General features: G+C 36.9%; 1 protein-coding gene across 14 annotated transcripts in view; it reads right to left on the bottom strand.

Annotated features, from left to right (window-relative positions):
- mef2d (myocyte enhancer factor 2d) overlaps positions 1–14380 on the bottom strand; it is a 61145-nt gene extending 46765 nt beyond the window's left edge. For 7 of the 14 annotated variants that reach the window (XM_065245448.2, XM_065245446.2, XM_065245454.2 and 4 more), the window contains exon 1: positions 14141–14379. The gene's annotated coding sequence lies outside the window, so the exon portion shown is untranslated. Of the gene's footprint in view, positions 1–14140 lie in introns of all 14 variants that reach the window. The other 7 variants (XM_065245452.2, XM_065245460.2, XM_065245459.2 and 4 more) reach the window with 3 other exon arrangements.
- Positions 14381–14724: the final 344 nt, after the last annotated feature.

Below are 14724 nucleotides of genomic sequence, written 5' to 3'. Positions count from 1 at the left end.
TTAATTACCACCGTCTCACCATCACACTGTCCACTACAGGAGTGCAGGAGGTGAAGATGGCCTGAATGCATGGAATACAAAATAGCGTCGAATACCCTACCATTAGATAACTGCAATAATAATAACAAAATAGTTTCCTAAATACAGAGCATTTATCGTCAAATGTCAAAGCCTGGAAATATAGTCATTAAGCTCTCGCACAATCGTTAGCCTACTTATACGTTATAAGTCCTAACTATAATGGTGTTCACAACAAAACAGGCATGAAGAAACATGTGTCCCCCTATTACATTTTCGTCTTGATATTTTACCTGGGGTGGAGGATACCACAAATTCATTCTGTGAATTTGGCAAGGTGTATGACTCTAATTTCTGTAAACATATATATTTTGCGGTGACCCCCGTGCGTACTGTTGCTTGATATCATATCACTGCTGGAGGATAACGTCAATAGCATGGATTTATTGGCGGGTCGCATACCAGCTACAAACAAACAATTGCACTTATATAAGGATCAGCATTCATGAGGTGCTCGTTGCATTGATTATTTATGGTTTAAAAAATGCGGCATATCAGGGTGATTCACGTTGCACAGTTGCAGGTGATCTGCGATTTATAAATAACACCATTTTGGGCCTTCAGGCACAAGTACAATTTTAGTAGGGATCCTACACAGTTTTATAAATTAGACCCCAGTTATTTTGTTTAATTTTGTGACAATGCAGGTATATAGGACTTGTTCACTTTGTTAACAAATAATATAAATGATACTTTTTGTTCCAAGAAAGGGAAAAATGTCTAAAGTTGAAGATCAAAATAAGTTTAAACATTTTAAAAAGTTTACTATTTAAAAATTGACTCCAGTCCTTTAAATTATAAAAAAATATGTGAACCTTGGGTGTGCATTAAAAATAAATCCACATTCCGTCGTCAATTATTCCTTACATAAGTGAAAAATCTTAATGATCACTGTTTTCATCTTTAACTGCTTTAAGGATTTGATGAAGACTATAAGAGTCGAAGATGAAAAAAGCTAAAGCAAACATCTGCCCTCAGGATGGACAGCACGAGTGTTTGCTTATGTAGAATTTGAATAATATAAACATTGACTTTAATCCCTGGAGAAAACACATAGTGGTTGAGATTCACAAAATCCTCACCTAAGGCAAGTCGTGATGCATAATTGTTCACGTGTAAGGGATAAGAAGGGGGAAAACCAAAGAAAAACAGACGTTTAAGTAAATCAATTAAATCCACAGTGTGTAAACGTAACTAAACAATAACATGATGCAATATTTTAAACACTTTTATAAACAAATCGCCCGTGCACAAATCTGATTGGTTGTTCAGCCGTTGTTGTTCTGAGTGCGCGATTGCTTTCAGAGCTCCATCTGACACAAGCATGCCGCCTGCTCACATGAGTAAACACTCACACACAAAGTGTGTCACACTGAAAGGAGAAAGGGGATTTTTTCCCCCGGTCCCTCCTCCCTCTCTGGAACATTTCCCAGCTCTCCATACTGCTGCCTGCATCTCTGTGATGAGAAGAGGCCAGGCAGCAATCTCCCATTAAAACATGGCGGAGATCGGCCATACTGAGCTGCAAGAGCAAAGGAGACAATGCGTGCAGATGGCTTTAGACAAGAAACGCAGCTGTACTGCCATAGAACCGTGGCGCCCCGAGAGCGAGACGGAGACAGTGGCTGGTAAAACTGCAGAATAAAGTGAACTGCAAAAGGTGAAAAAGAGCAAAGGATCTGCAATAAATCAGATCAAAAGATGAAGTAATAACAAGAGAAAAGTAGCTAAATGAGAGATGCAGGGGTGTATGGTTTCAGCACTTGGCTCCAGCGCTTGCTGTTTCAGCTGTGTTAGAGTGATGGCCAACCATTGCTCTCACGACATTGTAACCCCTTTAGCCTGTTCATTCTCCAACACAGGCAACGCCAGGTTGTGCCATTGTGCCGTCTGCACAGGATAAGTGTAATGGAGGTAATAGAACACAACATGACTGACTGAGGATGGTTAAGGTACTTTTGGCCCCAGTTCATGAAAGGAAAAATGTCTCTAATACCACTCCATGTCAATGTCAAAGGTAGTTCTGCAGATTTAAAAATGTTCAATATGTGCTGTAAGGCTGGACGTTATACTGAATAATATAAACTATATACAATACGTATACTATAGTAAGTTTTACTGTCATAACCATCGCACAACTCACTGTGCATGTCACAAACTAAGAAAAATATAAAGTACAATCTCACCCATCAAGATGTCGTCAAGTTCGGGTTAACGTAAATGGCCGGAAGACTTAAGGGGGTCACACACCAGCCGTGCATCCAGCCTCGCGTCTAGGACAACTTGGAGGTATCGTAAACCGGAAGTGCACATTAAATTGCGCAAGCTTCGTCAGATAGAATCTACTTCAAAATGCAAAATATACATTAGCAGCCAATGTTAATCGTTAATGATTTGGGACAAATATGATGTTATTTATGTTAAACTATGTGAGTGGCGCTGTGTGGCGCCTTCCTGAGTCAAAGCTGGGCGGCGCGGACAGGCGCCACCTGGCGGCGCCGGTGTGTGTATACTTATAGAAAACAATGTGTTCGATTTTTTAAGAACGGCGCTGAGCTGTGCGGCCGGTGTGCGATCCCCTTTAGAGTTATTCCGCCTTCACGTGTTATGGTAATTATGGTAAATACCAAAAACCGACATGGAAAATGCACACAAACACCCCCTCATGTGGTATTTTCCACTGGGCAACCCACAGAATATTTTGACGCCCGAGTTGCCGAGATGAGAGAACCTTTGACCATTTCAAAATGGCGGAGAGCAAATGAAGAGTCGTATATAAGCATTGTACACTACTAAACTTTTTTTGCTACTATTAGCGCATAGATTTTGTAGCCTATACAATGTTGTGTCATTGACAACTCGTACTTTTTTTTGTGTCATTGTGTCATTGTTACTTTTTAAAATACTGTTATGGTATGGCATGGTTATGGCAGATGCTAGCTAGCAGTCAATAGGAGCCTCCTAGTAATGAGCGATCAGGCAATTTACTCATGTGATACAGTACAACAACAAAAGCACTTAAACACAACACACTGGTAAATACCAGTTCACAAATTGAAAATACCATCTTTCCATAGCACGTGAATGCAGCATCAGTGCGTTATTTGCAAGAGGAGGCAACTGATATCAATGATGACCCGTTGGCTTGGGGGTGGAACAACTAGGCAAGAATGTCTCTTGGTCACTCAAGGTTGCGAAAAAGTATCAATCTGCGCTACCACTACACCATCAGAACAGTGCAAAAACTCATCATTATTAAAATGGCAACAACAACCAACACAGGTGAGGAAAGAGACGCTAGCGGATGATAAATTAGTTCCAAAATAATGAAAAATCTGTAATATGGGTATGGTTTGGTTTTCAGAAAGTGGATACAAAACAAAATAAATAAAAAAACGCTACAATTTACAAGGTGTGAAAGAGGACAAAGGGTGATAGCACAACCAATCTCTTTCATCACCTCTAGCAGCATTTACATGTGGTATTTTAATAAAAGACACAATAGTAGTTGGTCGCCAAGATATCGAAATATTACAGTACAGTTACATCTCCCAGCCCTAATGTGCTGCAATACACATGCCATTAGCTGTAAAAGCAAAGACCTACAAACAATATGAAGAAATTGAAAATCCTTTAACCAGGAATGAACCAGTATTTTTATATGTTGCTACCTGCTACATCAATCTGTGTCTTTAATTAGATTAGTTTAAAAATATACAAAAACTGCAGTTTTTTTTCAGTGTACATTTGTTTTACTGACTGTTATGAATGCAAGTGTATGTGCAAGTTAAGGCTGAACAAGCAGGTAATCTTTTGATAGGCTCATTGGTAGCCCAATAGCTGGCAGTAGTTCCTGTTAATTGTGTCTTTACATAAATGTGGGATTCAGATCATTAGGCTCCAATTCTCTGTTGACTTCTACATCACCCTGCAGAATCAGGTACAAGGTTGCAGTAAATTACTTCGTGTGACTGTTCCCAAGGGAAATATCTGTGCCGGGTCTGCACAGGTTATACCAGACAAGACTTGAAATGAATACTGTAGCGAGTACTCTACTTCGTTCTTATGAAAACGCACAAAAAAATTGACATTGACAAAAAGCTGAATCAAAATATCACATCTTCTGATTTCGCTTTGAGTAACGCATGTTTGGGTACCAAATAGGGATGCATGATTCTTGCTAAAATGTGAATCATGATTTATCTCCATGGGAAATGAGATCACGATTCTCTCACACAACTCTTATTTTTTTCAACAAAAACATTTAAAAGTAAAAATGTGCTACACAGGACTTTCAGTTATAATGAAGTGTCTTAAAGGCTCTTTTGCTTATTTTAGAACCTTTAAGATGAGTAATTTAAAATGTGTTAGCTGTTAAACATAAACAATGTTGACATAAATAAATAAAAAGAGAATATATAGCACCTGACATGTGCTTTTATACACTCAAACTGGCCAACTTTAAAAATCTGAACCTTTAAAACACTAAACGATCAACATTGAGGAATCAGGGAGAAGCATGTTACAATGTATGTGCTAAAAACCCTTTCTGATGGGCAACTTGTAGCGGTGATACAGTGGCCGTTTCTTAAAACCTCTTCAACCCTGAGGACCCTGTCCCGGGTCCAGAATTTCGTATTTTGACTTAATATAAAATATTCTTTTAATCTTTGATGCTCCGTCATGGACCCCAGTAACACATATGAGATACTGTTTGAAAGCCTAGAGTCTCTACTTTCTGCAGATATGCATCACTTTGACACATCTTTTACTGTAAGAAAGTTATTTACACTTAATTTACACTATCACCCCCCCAATATTTTATTATATCATTTAATATTTACATATTTCATATTTTTCAAAAATGACAAACATGGGCAAGTCTTATATCAAATGAAAGCTCTCACTCTCAGGAATAAGGCTACAGCGTTATTTTTGTTCTAATATCAACACATGTCCAACAATCATCGAATGAATAATAAGGTAAAAAATGGTCTTTTGTAAACATATGTGAAACTTGAGTGTGAACTGCCTCAGATAGCACATATAGCCACAAATGATACACCATCTTTTATTTTAGGTCCTACTCTAAAAAATGAGTCCATTCACAGCATTTTCTTTGGTAGTGTGCATATATAATCCCTTGCTATTTATTATATGTGCAAAACAAAAAAATAATATTTATATGAAAAATGTATTTTCACACCCTTTAGTAAAATAAGAATAACTTTTGAATGCGACATGCTAAAGAGTTCATTCTTTTTTTTGGGTGTTTACTGTCTGCTGCTGGTAACAACCAGAACTGTCTGCAGTCTGCTAGAGCACACAGAACCAGAGTTATACACTATCAAAGACAGTGTTTACAACATAAAAAAAGACAATTTGGTGTTTCATCATATGAAAAACAACATAAATAACAATATTTGTCACAAACAGCAGCTTTTTATGTAACTTCAAAGGGTTTTCTTTAAAATGATATAAAGAAATTGCATTTATTCCACTGTATGTGGTTATGGGGACACTTCAAATGTTTTTTGGCAGAAATTGTACACCATAAGCGTATTATTCCTCCCATCAGTTGGAGTAAAATAACTTTTGCATATACTATGATAGAGAAAAAATTCCTTTTTCCTCTGTAAGCTGACAATTGCTGGAATCAAACAAAACTGTCTGCAGGGACCTGAGATACCCAGGGCCAGAGTTATATACTTTCAAATAAAAACTTTAGAAAAAAACATCAAAAAGCGCCTATTTATTTTTGTGTTTATTAGAGGACTGATATCACATACAACCATGTTGAGCACTTTTAACAGTGTTTTATGTAATTTCAAAGGGTTACCTGTAAAATGATACCAAACTTTTGTATGTAAACCTCTGCATGTGGGTATGGGATGCTTTTGAAATTGGGTAGGCCAAATCCAGGCGAAAATCCCCAAAATAGCTTCAGGGTGTAAGAAGTTAATCTGAAGGCTGCAGCCTCCAGAGGTGGCATTTCTAAACTGTATACCTCATCAAGTATTATTCGGAATATTAACAATTATAAAGTTGAGTATTATTGTTAGTTAATCATAAATTGTTTTAGTACGTTTATGACTTGTGAATGTAATGCTCAACTATCTTAAATAAACCAGGCTTGATGACATATGCAGCCTGGAATCTTTTTTTGATTAATCATGCAGCCCTAGTACCAAATTTCAATGTTGGTCCTGGAACAATACCCTGACAAGAAATTAAGTTCTACCCTAAATCCCTACACCTTAAACTAGAGGGAAATAAAAGGTTCATAACAGTGATGTACACTCACTGTAAAAATGCATGTGAAATATTTACTTAGAAAAAGTTTGCTAGCAATTTTCTTCAGTTTTAAGTACTATTTAAGACTTTTTTATGGAATCTCTAAAAATGAACAAAATTTGATTTTGCAGTTCCTCATTCACTCCCATTTGAATAGCATATCCAGAATGAGGCCAACACATATTTTTATAGCTGGAAGGGATTTTTTTTGTTACTTTGTACTTCTGACGATATAATGAAAGATTTTGAGCTGATCCAAATATGTCTGATTCATGATTTGGAGAATCTCTATCATAGGCACTAAGTGACAACGTCCATGCATAAAAAAATCTCTGGGTTGTGCTTTATGACACTTGCATTCATAAATCAAGTATCCAAGAGTTAACCAAACGTCAAGGCAGCAATTTACTTAATGATCCAAGTGGTTTCCTGCAGAAAAAAATGACTCAAAGACATTTACCTGACATACACATGATGATTATTCACATCTCTGTACAACTACAAAAATGATTCTGTTTCATGTTCAAAATATTTTTAAGCATACACAAAGCTAAAAATATGCACTACAACTTTTAAAACAGAACTAGAAAATATCAGTCCAAAAGCATATTAACTCTTTCCCCGCCATTGACGAGATATCTCGTCAATTAAGAGAAAACGCTTCCCCGCCAATGACGAGATTTTCCGTCTTTCCGCAATACCGCTATTATCCACCAGGTGGCGCCCTTCCGCAACTTTTTAAAACCGGAAGTATTGCCCTATGGCAAGCTGCTGCATGTCCGTGTCTGTTTTAAAGATCGTTCTGAATGGAATCTCTATGAAAAGTCCGTCACAAATATGGAATTATTTTTGCTTTTTGCTTAAAATATGGTGTTTTTGCAAAAACCTACCCATATTCAAAAGCTGATTGCAAAAGAACCACTAAAGGTAGGATGAAACGTTTTTTTTTGTTTGAAAGCAGAGGGTCTGTTCTTTCATTTGGTATATTGTATGTTTATTTATTTAAAGGAGAACATTTTCTGGAAGGCATTAAACTTTGGTGAAAATCATGAAAAACGCTGGCGCTGGCTGGCAACTTTTTTTAAAAACGCTGGCGGTGAAAGAGTTAACGTGCAGACATAAAAGTATCTCTTCTGAGTTAAAGGATAAATTGTGCTCTTTTAAACCAATACGTGTGAATGAATGGTGGACTTTATACACCATTAAAGGAATAGTCCACCCCAAAATGAAAATTAACCTATATTTTACTTAGGACACACTCACATTAGAGGTAACCAAACCCAGCGTGATTGACCCCCCTCCCTTCTCCCCCTTCAGCATGCACTCACACTGTACATGAGTGATCCAAGCCTGGGCACACTTTTGTCATTAGGATGTGATTATTTTGAGGACAATAGGAAGTAAAGTGCCTCTTAAAGGTCACGTTTTTTTCAGTGTTTTTGAAGCTATGATTGTGTTCACAGTGCGCTATATTACCTATGTTCATGTTTCATGTGTAAAAAGACGAAGTATTTTTCATACAATTTACTTATTTCTATAGCGCTGTTTTCACTGTCCTAAAAACGGGCGGATGTCTTCCTTGTTCTATGAAGTCCATCCTTCAGAAATACGTAATGAGTTCTGATTGTGTAGCTTTTATAGTGTTGTGTTTCGATAGCAGCTTAGCTTAAACAGAGCCGTTTGAGCTTAGCTGGCGACTGACATATTCCTGTGGGCGGAATTTAGCCAGAAACTCTTATTTTGATGTCATTCAACCAGGAAGTAGAGGGCTGTAGTCCAAACTGGCCGTTTGCTGTAGGCTTTGAATAGGAAATTAGAGAAAATATATAGTTTGGCATTGAGCTTTATAATTTTGCAGGTATTATTTATGCTCTAACTGCAACATTACAAATGAACTAAAGTTTGAAAAATGGGATCAGGAAAAACGGGACCTTTAACACTGGAGCCCATCGTAATGTTAATTCTGTGGTTTGGTGCGCAATATTGTTTGATCTGTCGGGTGTGCAGCTCAGACATTCACGTAACCCTGCTGCACGCTACAAAAGGTTTTAATCAAGGCAGATGACGGTGAGTGGTCACGCAATTGACGTCTCTCCTTTTGAACCACGCTTCCGCGTGACTTCTGATCACACTGAGCGTTTAAAACTGAAGCACTATCCTATGCCATTATAAGCTGGAAAGACCTTACCTATATTATTTATTTAATACAACTCTGACTGTGTTTGGATGAAAGAAGAATGTCATAAACACCTAGCATGGCTTTGTGGGTTATGGGGCACTTAAACTATCCAAACCAATGGCTTTATAATGGCATTGGATAGTGCCATCAAAAACTAATTTATATGGTTGTTAAATGTCACAATGGACACCTAGTATGGCTTAAGGGCAAGTAAAATACGGATTCATTTTCATTTTTGGGTAAACTATTTATGTTCACTAGACCTTACCAGCTAACACGAGTTCAGTAGTCTTACAGATTCCCAGTCAATCTGGCAGATTCATGCAATCTGTAAGAGATGGATGCTGGTATGAGCTCTTGAGAAGATTAAAGATTCATAGTTTGCGTTTCCCTAGATCAATTTTAATTTGGGAGAATGCCTTCATCCTAAAACAAACAAATGCCTTTGATGACATTATAAAGTAGGCTAAGTTGGAAGAATACAACTTATTGCATTATGTAATATTTAACACACTATTGTATCACTATTATATACACACTAATAAGTCGAAGATTATTACTTTCATTCAATCTTAAATGTCATGAAACTTTCATGCATATCTTTCATATTTGAAGGTAGATTACAATTCATTATAGAGTAGGGGTTAGCGTATAATTCTTGTTACTGATGCGGTAATGACTGTTAATATTAACTGTCGCCATCTTTGGTTAATCTTTTGTGGGAGAAAATTAAAAAATACTGATGCACTGACGCAATGCTTGAAGCATTTTGAAACACATTTCTTTCCTCAACCTCACATAACAATGCACTCTTAGTAAACATGCCAGCTAACATGTCAAAATCTCATTTTATATCTCTGATTGCTTGTCAAAACCCCTAAACTCATCCTGATCTCATCTCTGCCCTGAACTTTACATTGCTCATTACCTTAATTGATGTTTAACCCCAAGATCAGCTGATGATGGCTCAATTAAGAGCTTGCTGGAGGAGAGATTAACACGGGGAGGGAGGTCTGTGTGAGGATCCTCAGCCCTTCACTTCACCCTACTCTACCAGCAGCACAGCCAGAACAGACACTGAAGCAAAGTGGAAAGGACAGGGAAAGTCTTCCCCATGATATTAAATTTAATCACTACCACTATAAGCTTAGTGGATCTATTCAGTCAGATATTGGCCAATATCAACACAATTCAATTGAGTTTTAGTTATATAGCGCTTTATATGAAATAGAAACAAAGGAAAAGAATGAAACAAAAGCATGTCCGTTTTTAAATATAGTTGGAGTACATGAGAGTTATTCAAATTTATATTTATATCAGAAGCCACCGATCAAGAAAATGTAACGATTAAAGAAAAACATATCCCTAACATTGGAAGAATCTCTAAAACTTACATGCGCTCTTGTATAATGTGGTGAAAAATTGACAATGTACTGTATGTCATATGACAGTTGTCCATAGTGAAAAGGGTTCTCGCACCCACACTCTCTTTCTTTCATACAGACCTAATGAACATTTCATGAACAGAAAGAAACCTATGAGAGTAATCAGAGCACATCAACCTCTGCAAAAAAGGTTATTTAAGAAAAACATTGGCCCCACAGCTGGTAAGTTGGATAAAGTCCACAGCAAGCATGAGCATTTTTATATAAATGCTTGCAGAGTGACCGAAGGCCACAGACATTGTTAAAGTGAAAAAAAAAAAAAATGCATAACCAGAGGTTAATATGTGCAATTATATATGTCTTTCCCTTATCACACTATGTAAAAAACAATTCATACAAACCCTGCTTTTACAGGAACTAGAAGTTTTTTTTGCATGTGATGATTGGTCATTATTTTTTACCCGTGGTGTTGAACACATCACTACAGGTAGTCAAGAGACTGCAAATGAATATTTGTTTTACATGACGTCAGCATCAGCTGCAGCGTTAAGCAAAGCTGTTATCTCGATTCTATTATCCTGCCTTGTTTTAATGGATCTCAGTGTTTATATCAGTCAAAACAAAAACATTTTGTAAACCACATCAACAGGGCATAATCAAACTCTTAATGTATCCATTAGCAAGCAGCAGTTTTTCACAAAGCAAACAGGACTGTTTACCGTTATTTGTGTTATTAACTTCATTGAGGCATATTAAAAAGCCAGGGTTTGATTTACTTGTCCCTTTGTCTCAATTAATTTGCATGGTATCAATCCTAATTAGTTTACAAAATGAGAATGTTGAAATGAGTATCCTTAACGTACACAGATTGTCTACGATTTCCACTGAAATTTTGCTATGCAGATCCATGCACACATTTGCTGCATTCGACTCCATTTTTAGACATGCAATCGTAAACTTCCCTAAGCACTTCCCTTCAGGGAAATCCCCGCAGTCAGTTTTAAGTGTGTTTAAATTTGTCATGTGAAAGGAAAGTTTTTTGGACAGACCCTCGACCCCTCAATTTTGATGGAGGGAGCGAATCTACTCACAACTCTGCACAAACTAACGCAGGGTTAATTGTAACGCAGCTACTTTACATATTTATACAGGGCCGAGCAATCTGTCCTTTTAGTCATTTTCTCTTATTGTCAGAAGATGATCTGCTGTGAATTTGTGAAAAGTTTTGATGTGTTTTGGTTAAGATATTGAACAAAGGGTGTTTTGGAGGCATAAAAGTTAATAAGTGTCTTATGTTTTTATCGATTGCTGAGTTGGGTGTGTAAGTCACCAAATCTAACCTTATATTATTTTAATAACTGTCTTGTTACAAAACATAACACCATTTCAAAACATGTCAGCAACTCCTAGTAACATTTTTACACAGCAGGGTTAGTTGTTACACAGTGTTACAGCTAAGCCTTCTGTATACAATGATAATAAAATGAAAACAATGTAAATACTATTAATCGAAATGATAACTGTTAATACAATATCAGGGGAAAATCTATTAATATGTATTGATGCATAATACAAGGATGGTTAGATGAAGGATCGTGGATGTATGAATTTGTGAATATCTATCTATTATAGGCAGATATATAAACAATATCAACCTTTAGTATATAGACAGAATTTTATTGAATTATATGTGTTTACATTAAATTTTCTAGCAGGTGTTACAACAAACCCTCTGTTTGTTACAATTAACCCCACCTATGGGACAAGTTTTAACATTTGCACTCCTGTCACTTTCGGTGTAATTGTACAATAACGGTAGGTCCCACAAACATACTTTAAGTGTTCATTTGTAGCAGAGATGTGTGTGTTGATTGTGTAAAAAATGTATCAATCTAACATAACATAATATTTTATGAATGATAGAGCCAAAGCCAAAAAGCGTTAGGTTGTGCCCTGCTCTCTCCTCTACTCTTAGGCCTGGGCGATACTGACCAAAATTCATACAGTATCTTGGTAATTTTGAGATGGACGGCGATATGTGATATATGTGATATGATCAATATCTTTTCATTTTCTTCAAAGCTTTATGGGAGATGTCATTATAACCTTCATGAAAAACAGCTTATGATGAAAATAAAACTCAAATACTGGGGTTTCGTGCTTGTTTCAGAAAACACGATTGTGACGTCACAACAGCAACTAGCAGCACTGCAGGCTCCATAGCAGATTCAAAGTGAAGAAGGGTTTAGGACATACCATTTAAACCCATTAGAAGTGTCCTGCCACTAGTGGGCACTTGTGCAACGTAAGCAATGATGTGTAATCTGAGACAAGGAGACGAAGGGAAGTTAGCGAGGTAAGAAGAGCATAAAAGACTAAAGTGCATTCCAATTTACATACTTATGGACTACTCTATATAATTTTGTAGTATTAATAGTGTGATAACCTTGAAATTTCCTAAAAATAAAAAGTGCACTCATTGTGAAAAATTAAGAGAGTGAAATGCTGGACTCTTAATGCAATCGACGCTCGCAAGTTTGCTGAGCTAAAGGCCAGGCTATCAGCTGCGATGGGAGAGAAGTTCACCTGTGCTTCAGTCTGACTTAGGTCATGTTGGGTTAAACGGGTAACACTGAAATCAAAATTACAATGTACAAATGTAATTTTATTCACTTGAATTGTGTTATGCTTTTGACATCATATGCCCTTATCTGTAAAGCTACTTATACCTCCGGTTAGTATAAAACAGTTAAGTGTTCCATTAGAGACGATACTACTCTTATAAAATTATAGTAAAGAGTATAGTGCATAATTTAAGTGCATACTAGTATATAGTACGTCATCTGGGACACAACTGAGGACTTAAACGCAGCTCTTAGGGCTGATATTATCCATGATTCATTGCAAAAAGGATGCTTCATTTAATTAACAAATGAAATAACGTAGTGCAATTAGAATTAAAGAATGAATAAAACCTGCAGCAGGAGTTACATTTTGATATTGCATGCATCTAGGTAACAATGGTCACTTCTGTTACATGTTAGTATGTCAGTACTTGCCTACTCTCTTGCAACGCACTAAAATGTATGTATTTTCCCATAACAATAAAGCACATACTTTAAGAACATAATATATAACTAGGCTATCTGGGACGTCTTTATTTACTTTATTTAGTTATCCCCAGGTGGAAGTAGATAAGCATTGAGTCACTAAAGACAGAAACGACACCCTGCAGAGAATCACGACACCACAGTACCTGTCTGCATGACCCAGACAGTCAACCCATTATGACATTTTGCCCATAATGGCAGCTAAAACACTGCTGTCACAAAACAAACCATACACTAAGGCTTGTAGGACTAGGACGAGGTCATTTCGTACTTTGTAAACTTTACTTTAAAGCAGACTGAGAAGACACGTTCACTGACGTTAACTTACTTCTCCCAAAAGCACTGGAAGAAAAACGAACATCAGTTTTAAGTATTCGTTAACTATAATAATTAAGTTCTAAAGAGCACAGATACACCAAAAAACACGTTGTTGCATAACATAGAAAGAGGGTGGTGTCGCAGAACTGCGTAGGTTAAACCAAACTTGTTTATAGTCTGAGAGTAGGAGCAACCAAACTTTAGTGTGTTGTGGCTTCAATGGTAAAAAATTCAGTCCACTCAAAAAACAAACATTTATTGTCGTCCATCAAAATCACCGCGTCAGTAAATAACATATAAGTTACACCACATAACATATAATACAAATATTGTACTGTTTAATGAGCTATAATCTGTGCGACTGCATCAAAATCACGTTGACATTTCAGACAGCGACTAAATCTGACAGCCCGTCACAACAACGAATACCATTCATATCAGCTCGATATGGCAGTATATCAGCAAAAATATTTATAGGAAGGTAACGTACAGTAATCGGATGGGGGTGTAAAGGTCTTGAATCCTTCTCTAGAATTGGTTATTAAACCCCTAGTCTGAACCTCCATGTCTCAAGCTTCCATTTCAGACGCGAGTCTTGCCTCCTCTGATGCAATTAAAATGCGCATATAACAACTCTTGCGACGGTGTTTGTGTGTGTATCAAATATAAAAATCATAGATTTTGAGATCAGAGGATTTTTAAAGACAATTTTGTGATGCGAGGGAGAATCAATCGGCGCTCTTAAAATCTACAACTGGACGATTTGAACGACTTACCCGGAGCAGCTAGATCCACATCTGTGCGATAAACACCAGGATTCTTATTGCCCGTACACGTGAAACAAGAACAATAAAAACTAAACCAGGCAAGAAAATAAAAAATACCGATAAATTGTTAGCAATAATATGTGGAATCCTTAACTCCTGTTTAGGATTATTATTTAGCCCGTACAGTCAAAAACGTTCATGTACAAAGTGTCCTATCCACCATGTCTGGCGATGCATTATGATGGACAGATAAGTGACCAATCAGGAATGAGCTTTGTAAATTTTACCCAATCGGATTACAGGTATGCGGACTGCTGCTTATGGAAGCAGAACTGGTGGGCGGGGCTTATGTGCAGTAGGAAGAGATCATACTGAAGCGGCTTACGTATTCATCCGCCTTCCCATCTAAAAAAAATTCCATTCTGAGAAAAGAGAAATCATTTTCTGTTTTCACCTTTTAGACCGGTAATGTTAAAATTACTTTTTAGATTGTATATTTACAATATTCTCGTAAAACAGCATTCAGCGTAATGCTGCAATCGTAATTATAATCGTAACTATAATAAAAACATGTATCAGTTGTACACAGTTTA

This window comes from Paramisgurnus dabryanus, chromosome 13, assembly GCF_030506205.2.
Source record: "Paramisgurnus dabryanus chromosome 13, PD_genome_1.1, whole genome shotgun sequence".
NCBI classification, from domain to species: domain Eukaryota; kingdom Metazoa; phylum Chordata; class Actinopteri; order Cypriniformes; family Cobitidae; genus Paramisgurnus; species Paramisgurnus dabryanus.
The sequence above is the reverse complement of the archived record's forward strand: the minus strand, read 5'-3'. Positions and strand labels throughout refer to the sequence as shown.